We start from the raw sequence: 7162 nt of genomic DNA on the forward strand, positions 1-7162 counted from the left end.
ATACCAACTGCTCCCACTGTCTCCCCAATGAGCCTGTTCCATTCACTGGCCACTCACTCACTGAAATATAGTTTGCCCAGATTAATGTGGCTTTGGTTTGCTGATGTAACGGCGTTTACCGAAGAAAGGAGAGAGAGAGAAAGCTGTTGAACTATGGATCAGCTAGCCTGACATCAGTCATCGGGAAAGTGCTGGAATCTATTATTAAGGAAGTCTTAGCAAAGCACTTAGATAGGCAATTTATTATTAGAGCAAGTCAGCATAGTTTTAAGAAAGGAAAATCCCGTTTGACAAATTTATCAGAGATATTTTTGAGTTCGCGAGATGAAGAGGAACCAATGGATGTAGTTTGCTTGGATTTCCAAAAGGCACTCGATTCACTGCCACGCAATAGGTTAATACGCAAGGTATGGGTTCATGGAGTTGGGGGGTAATAGATGATAATAATAATCTTCATTGTCTCAAGTAGGCTTACATTAACACTGCAATTAAGTTACTGCGAAAAGCCCCTAGTCGCCACACTCCGGCACCTCTTTGGGTACTCCGAGGGAGAATTCAGAATGTCCAATTGACCTAACAGCACATCTTTCGGGACTTGTGGGAGGAAACCGGAGCACTCGGAGGAAACCCACGCAAACACGGGGAGAACGTGCAGACTCCACACAGACAGTGACCCAAGAAGGGAATCGAACCTGGCTCCCGGGCGCTGTGAAGCAACAGTGCTAACCACTGTGCTACCGTGCCGCCCACAATTAGCACAGATCGAGGATTGGCTATTAGACAAGAAACAGAGGGTAGGACAAAAAGGCCATTTTAAAGGCGACAGACTAGTGATAAATGTCACAAGGTTCTGTGCTGGGGCCTCAGCCATTTACATCGATGGGCGCAATTCTCTCAAAAGGGAACAAAGTCCTCTAGTGTGCTTAACCGTGTGTTTCGTGGTGCTCACAGTGTCGAAAAACACATGATCATTCAACGTGAACGCAGTATAGGAGGGTCCCTGGCAGGTTAGATGGATTGGCCGTGTTAAATTGCCCCTTAGTGTCCAAAAGTTAGGTGGGGTTACGGGGATAGGGCAGGGGTGTGGGCCCAGGTAGAGTGCTTTTTCAGAGGGTCGGTGCAGACCTGATAGACCAAATAGACTTCTTCTGCACTGTAGGCATCCTATGGATTCTTCTATGTATTTTGCATGTTCATAATGTAGCGTTGAGGTCGGATGATTGGAGAATGATTGGAGGAGCTAGGCGTGAGGGGCTGAATGCCTACTCCTGATCCTAAATTGGGGCTGGTTTAGCACAGTGGGCTAAATAGCTGGTTTGTAATGCTGGTTTGTAGTGCCGAATAAGTTACACTCTGCAGAACCGGTCACACAATCCAGGCTGACCGTTCTTTTTTTTAAAAAAGAAATTTAGAGTACCCAATTATCTTTTCCAATTAAGGGGCAATTTAACGTGGCCAATCCACCTACGCTGCACATCTTTTGGGTTGTGGGGGTGAAACCCAAGCAGACACGGGGAGAATGTGCAAACTCCACACGGACAGTGACCCAGGGCCGGGATTCGAACCCGGGTCCTCAGCGCCGTAGGCAGCAATGCTAACCACTGTGCCACCGTGCTACCCCAGGCTGACCGTTCAATGCAACACTGAGGAAGGGCTACATTTGTCAGAGGTGCCGGACTTTGAATAAGATCATAAACCAAGTCCCACCGGCACGTTACCAGAGATGGGGAGTCCGCCCCCAATCGCCCACAGTCCCCGTCTCCCCAGTGGCCGAGTCAACATTTGTCCCTCTGCTAACGTCACAAAAACAGATTGGAGGATTCTTGCTTTGTGTAAATTGTCGAATTTCTCACATGACAGCCGTGGCACCACTTCAGAACGAACCCATTGGCTGTAAAGTGCTTTGAGATGTTCCCGGGATGAGAAGGGTGCTAGATAAATGATTTTTTTTCTTTTACGTTGTAGGTGGCTGAACGAGAGAGGAAGTTGTGCGGGCTGTATTCAGTCATGGCATTAGACATTGCCGGTCGCCATGGTGATAAATGTTCTACTTTTAAAATTCCTTGTGAGCTATATTAAAAAAAATCTACGTGGGCTGAAATAAAATTACGAGTCTTGACGTGACTGCCTCGCGTTTGCCTTCCTCGTCTGTGATGAACTCATTTTGACCACGTTGGTACTTAGGGTTGCCAACTCTAATTAAATGTATTCCTCGAGGTTTCATCACATGACTTGTCCACCCGCTTCCCCTAAACGCTCCAGGCATTCGTTGTCCAACACGTTTATCTCGCGACGCATCCCCTACCTACGCCAATCGGAAAACAAGAAGATTCATGACCCAATTGGATGGTGTTTGACTTTCAGTCCAACATCCATTTTTCTCCCCATTGTCGATACTTTTACATCTGGTAAGGAGAAAGGTTCAAAGAACGTGACCAAAACCAAAAATGATCTTTTTTGATGTCTCGATGATTTTACTCCAGGGTCGTCGCGCACACAGCGGGGTTCTGGAGGTCGATCTTCAATTCCTGGAGGTTCCAGATCATTCCTGGCGAGTTGGCGACAAGACCATCTGGATTATGGAGTTGGTGAGGGAAGGGGGTTGGGGGGGTGCAAAATTCCCGAATGTGCCTATTACTCACCCACCTCTCCTCCTCACCCCTCCCTCCTCCCCCGCCCAACCCCTGTTGAATTGCCTTACCAGCCCTTAATATCCAGCCATACTGGGTCAGTCAGCAGGGGCTGACCGCAACATACGGGCCTGACCTCAAAGCACCCCTGAGGGAGAATAACCCGGGTGGGAGGGGTCTTTGATTATGCTGCCCGCTTTCCCCAGGCAGCAGGAGGTGTAGATGGAGTCAATGGTTGGGAGGCGGGCTCGCGTAATGGACTGGGTGGCGTTCCCGACTCTCTGTAGTTTCTTACGGTCTTGGGCCGAGCAGTTGCCATACCAGGCTGTGATGCAGTCAGGTGGGGTGGTTTCTATTGGTGCATCTGCAAAAATTGGTAAGAATCAATGTGGACATACCGAGTTTCCTTAGTTTCCTGGGGAAGTATAGGCGCTGTTGTGCTTTCTTGGTGGTAGCGTCGACGTGGGTGGACCGGGACAGACTGTTGGTGATGTGCACCCCTAGGAATTTGAAGCTGTGAGCCATCTCCACCTCGGCACCATTGATGCAGACAGGGGTGTGTAACTGAAGTCAATTAGTTTTCCTGGCATTGAGGGATTGTTCTCGTTGCACCACTCCACTAGGTTCTCTAGCTTCCTCCTGTATTCTGACTTATCGTTGTTTGAGATCCGACTCACTACGGTCGTGTCATCAGCAAACTTGTAGATGGAGTTCGAACCAAATTTTGCCACGCAGCCGTGTATGTATAGGGATATAGTAGGGGTCTATGTACGTGGCCTTGCAGGGCTCCGGTATTGAGGACAATTGAGGAGGAGGTGTTGTTGTTTATTTTTACTGATTGAACTTTTACATTCACCCCAGCAGGCAGATTGTGCCTCGGTTTAGCATCTCATCTGAAGGATGGCAACTCCAACAACACCGCACTCCCTCAGTGCTGCCGAGTTTAAAAAAAATAAATTTAGAGTACCCAGTTCTTTTTTTTCCAATTAAGGGGCAATTTAGCCTGGCCAATCTACCTATCCTGCACATCTTTGGGTTGTGGGGGTGAGACCCACGCAGACACGGGGAGAATGTGTAAACTCCACACGGACAGTGACCCGGGAGTGCTGTGGATTTAGTGTAGATGTCCTGTGCTCACGCCCTGGAGTGGGGCTGAAATCCAGAACCTTGTGATTCAGAGGTGAGTGCGATGCCAACTTTTGTTTAAATTCGCACGGCTGTTTCTCGTGTGGAGAAAGCGTCTTCCCTGCGTGTCTCGTCTTCGAGCAGTTGAATTGTGGGACTTCACCGTTCGTCGTGGTGACTAGGTTACGACTAGGTTGCCGGGGGGGGGGGCTATGGTCAGTTCATCGGGGGCAGAGTGCGTCCCAGTAGGAACAATGTGATTTTGAACAAGTGCGGGGGGGGTTTTTATTTTGAGACCCTGAGTCAATGGGAGTGCGCCACTAGCTGACAGCTGGTGTTGTTCTCTGAGGAGGATGTTTTCCTGGAATAAATGAGCCACAGCTGATACACACACACATATATATATATATACATAAAATCGTGCTAAATTTGTCATGAAAAATTAGTCGGAGTTGGTACTTTTTTGTGGAGGCATTTTTTTGAATATGTAAGTGAAAGATGGAAGTGGTGGCTTCGTGTCTTCAACTGGGTCAACCTGTGATTGCGACTTTGAGCGATCTGTCAGATGAGTGTGTGTGTGAGAATTACTGTCACCACAGCATCTCACTCCAGTCATTAGGCTAACCACAGACCAACCTTATCTCTGTCTCACTTTTGGTTCTATGTTTCCTTCGAGAACAATTCATTCTTACAGAGAATGAGCTCACTGATATTTAACCCGGCCTGTTACCGAGATGTCCCTCCCCCAGTTTTCTTCACCCCCCCCACCCCACCCCCCCAACAACCCCTTGCCCCTCTTCGGACACAGTCACATGCTAATTTGGTTCCACGCATTGAAACCTCCACATTTAACTGTCTCGCAGGTATTTTCAAACAAAGAAGCTCTGTTTTCACAACCTAGGGTCCTTGGTGTCGGTTTTTGAAATGTTTAGATGTCTTGGTGCTCATAACTGTGCAATCGTCCGTGATAGGTTGGCTCATCATAATCCATAGAATCCCTACAGTGCAGAAGGAGGTCATTTGGCCCATCGAGTCTGCAACGGCCCTCTGAAAGGGTGCCCTATCTAGGCCCAAACCCCCGCCATTTCTCTGTAATCCCACCTAACCTGCACATTTTGGGGCTGTGGGAAGAAACCTGAGCACCCGAAGGAAACCCACGTAGACATGGGGAGAACGTGCAAACTGCACACAGTGACCCGAGCCGAGAATCGGACCCGGCTCCCTGGCGCTGTGAGGCAGTAGTGCTAACCTCCTGACTTCAAAAAACCTAGAAGGGCAAGGGCAGCATATGCATGGGAATGAGAACATTCTGACCTGGAAACACAGTGCCAGTTCCTTCACTATCACCCGATCAAAATCCTGGAACTCCGTTCCCAGGAACACCTTCACCATACAGACGTCAGTGGTTCTAGAAGGGGAAGTTCAGTGTCACCTTCTCAACCTCAAGGGGAAACTGGGGATGGGCAATAAATCCTGGCCTTGGCAGCAATGCCCTGCAGTAAGGTTGACAAGGAAACTCTCCCCTTCTTGGAGAGGAATTACAGGCTGTTATGAGCACACCTTCCTTGAAGTATGTCTTCAACCTGGAGCTTCAGGCAGGGCCTGCTACCCACTGCGGCACAACACTCGCTCTGTTCCACAAATAGGAATATATATATGTTTTACATATGGGATTGGTTTTGTTAACAATGATATAAAGAGCCATAGAATGGGGGAGGCCGTGGCATAATGATATTGTCACTGGACTACCAAACTGGAGACCCAGAGTAATGCTCTGGGACCCCAGGTTCAAACCCCACCAAATGGTGAAATTTTAATTCAATAGAAATCTGGAATTAAAAGTCTAATGATGACCATGAAGCCAGTGTCGATCGTCGTAAAACCCCATCTGCTTCACCAATGTCCTTTAGGGAAGGAAATTTGCCGTCCTTATCCAGTCTGGCCCACATGTTACTCCAGATCCAGCAGCATGGGTTGACACTTAACTGCCTCAAGGGCAATTAGGGATGGGCAATAAATGCTGGCACGGCCTGCGACTCCTACGTCCCATAAACAAAACAAAAAGGCGGGTTGTCTGACAGATATTTTAATTTATTGACAACTCTAGAATACAAAAGAATCCGCAACATGCTTAAAAACAGACATGGAAATCAGTAATATGCAAATGTCATTTACAGGACACCAAAAAACAAAACCCCACCACCATCCCCTCCTCAGCACCAACGGTAGCCCCACATCGGTGGAAAGGTGCCTAAAGGAGCAGCAATGACCAATAGAAGAGGACACACCAGAGCAGGGCATGGTTCAACCCAAAACAGTTCCTTTAAACAAACCACCAGCCGCAAAGCCAGCATACGGCCAACTGTCCCTAATGGCAGCCCCACATCAGTGGAAAGGCGCCCCAAATGGAAAAGGACACGCAGCGCACGGTTGAGGAGGGAGGGTAGGTTGCCTCACATTCTTTAAAAAGTGTCTGGATGAGCACTTGTTGCATCACCCGTTCCTTATTAGAATAGTGGTTAGTATCCCCGCCTGTCACGCGGGAGACCGGGGTTCAATTCCCCAACGGGAAGTTTGTACCTCTCCAGAAAAAGGACGAAGGGGCTGGTTTAGCTCACTGGCTTTTAAAGCAAACCAAGCAGGCCAGCAACACGGTTCGATTCCCGTACCAGCCTCCCCGGACAGGCGCCGGAATGTGGCGACTAGGGGCTTTTCACAGTAACTTCGTTGACGCCTACTCGTGACAATAAGCGCTTTTCATTTTCATAACATTCAAGGCCATGGGCCAAGTGCTGGCGAATAGGATTAGGTAGGTGGGTCAGGTGTTTTGCATGCGTGGGCGCAGGCTCAATGGGCTGGTTTAGCACAGGTCTAAATCGCTGGCTTTGAAAGCAAACCGAGGCAGGCCAGCAGCACGGGTTCAATTCCCGTACCAGCCTCCCCGAACAGGCGCTGGAATGTGGCGACTAGGGGCTTTACACAGCAACTTCATTTGAAGCCTACTTGTGACAATAAGTGATTTTCATTTCATTTCATGGGCCTCTTCTGCCCTGTATTGTTCCTTGAAAACAGAGCAGGGGAGAAACAGCAGGCATGCGTAGACTTGTGTTTTATGGGCAGGTGCTGTGCAATGCCACTGTGCAGGTACAGGTGCTGTTGCTGGCTGCCAGGAAGACAGGCTTGGCCACAGGGGGAGCTGCAGGACTGCTAGGAGCCGCTGGTCCTCCCGAGCAGCAGGGGGCAGCAACACCAGCTGTCAAATGGCCAACTCGCTCTGTTCCCTCGGTGGAGGACCGTTTGTTTTAAACGCGGCCGCGGACCTACCCAAACCCAACCTCCGCCGCCCCCAAACTTTAGAGAGGGAGAGAATGTGGGGGAGGGAGAGGCTGCAAATGAATACTGGGTAA

Source organism: Scyliorhinus canicula, chromosome 23 (genome assembly GCF_902713615.1).
Source record: "Scyliorhinus canicula chromosome 23, sScyCan1.1, whole genome shotgun sequence".
NCBI classification, from domain to species: domain Eukaryota; kingdom Metazoa; phylum Chordata; class Chondrichthyes; order Carcharhiniformes; family Scyliorhinidae; genus Scyliorhinus; species Scyliorhinus canicula.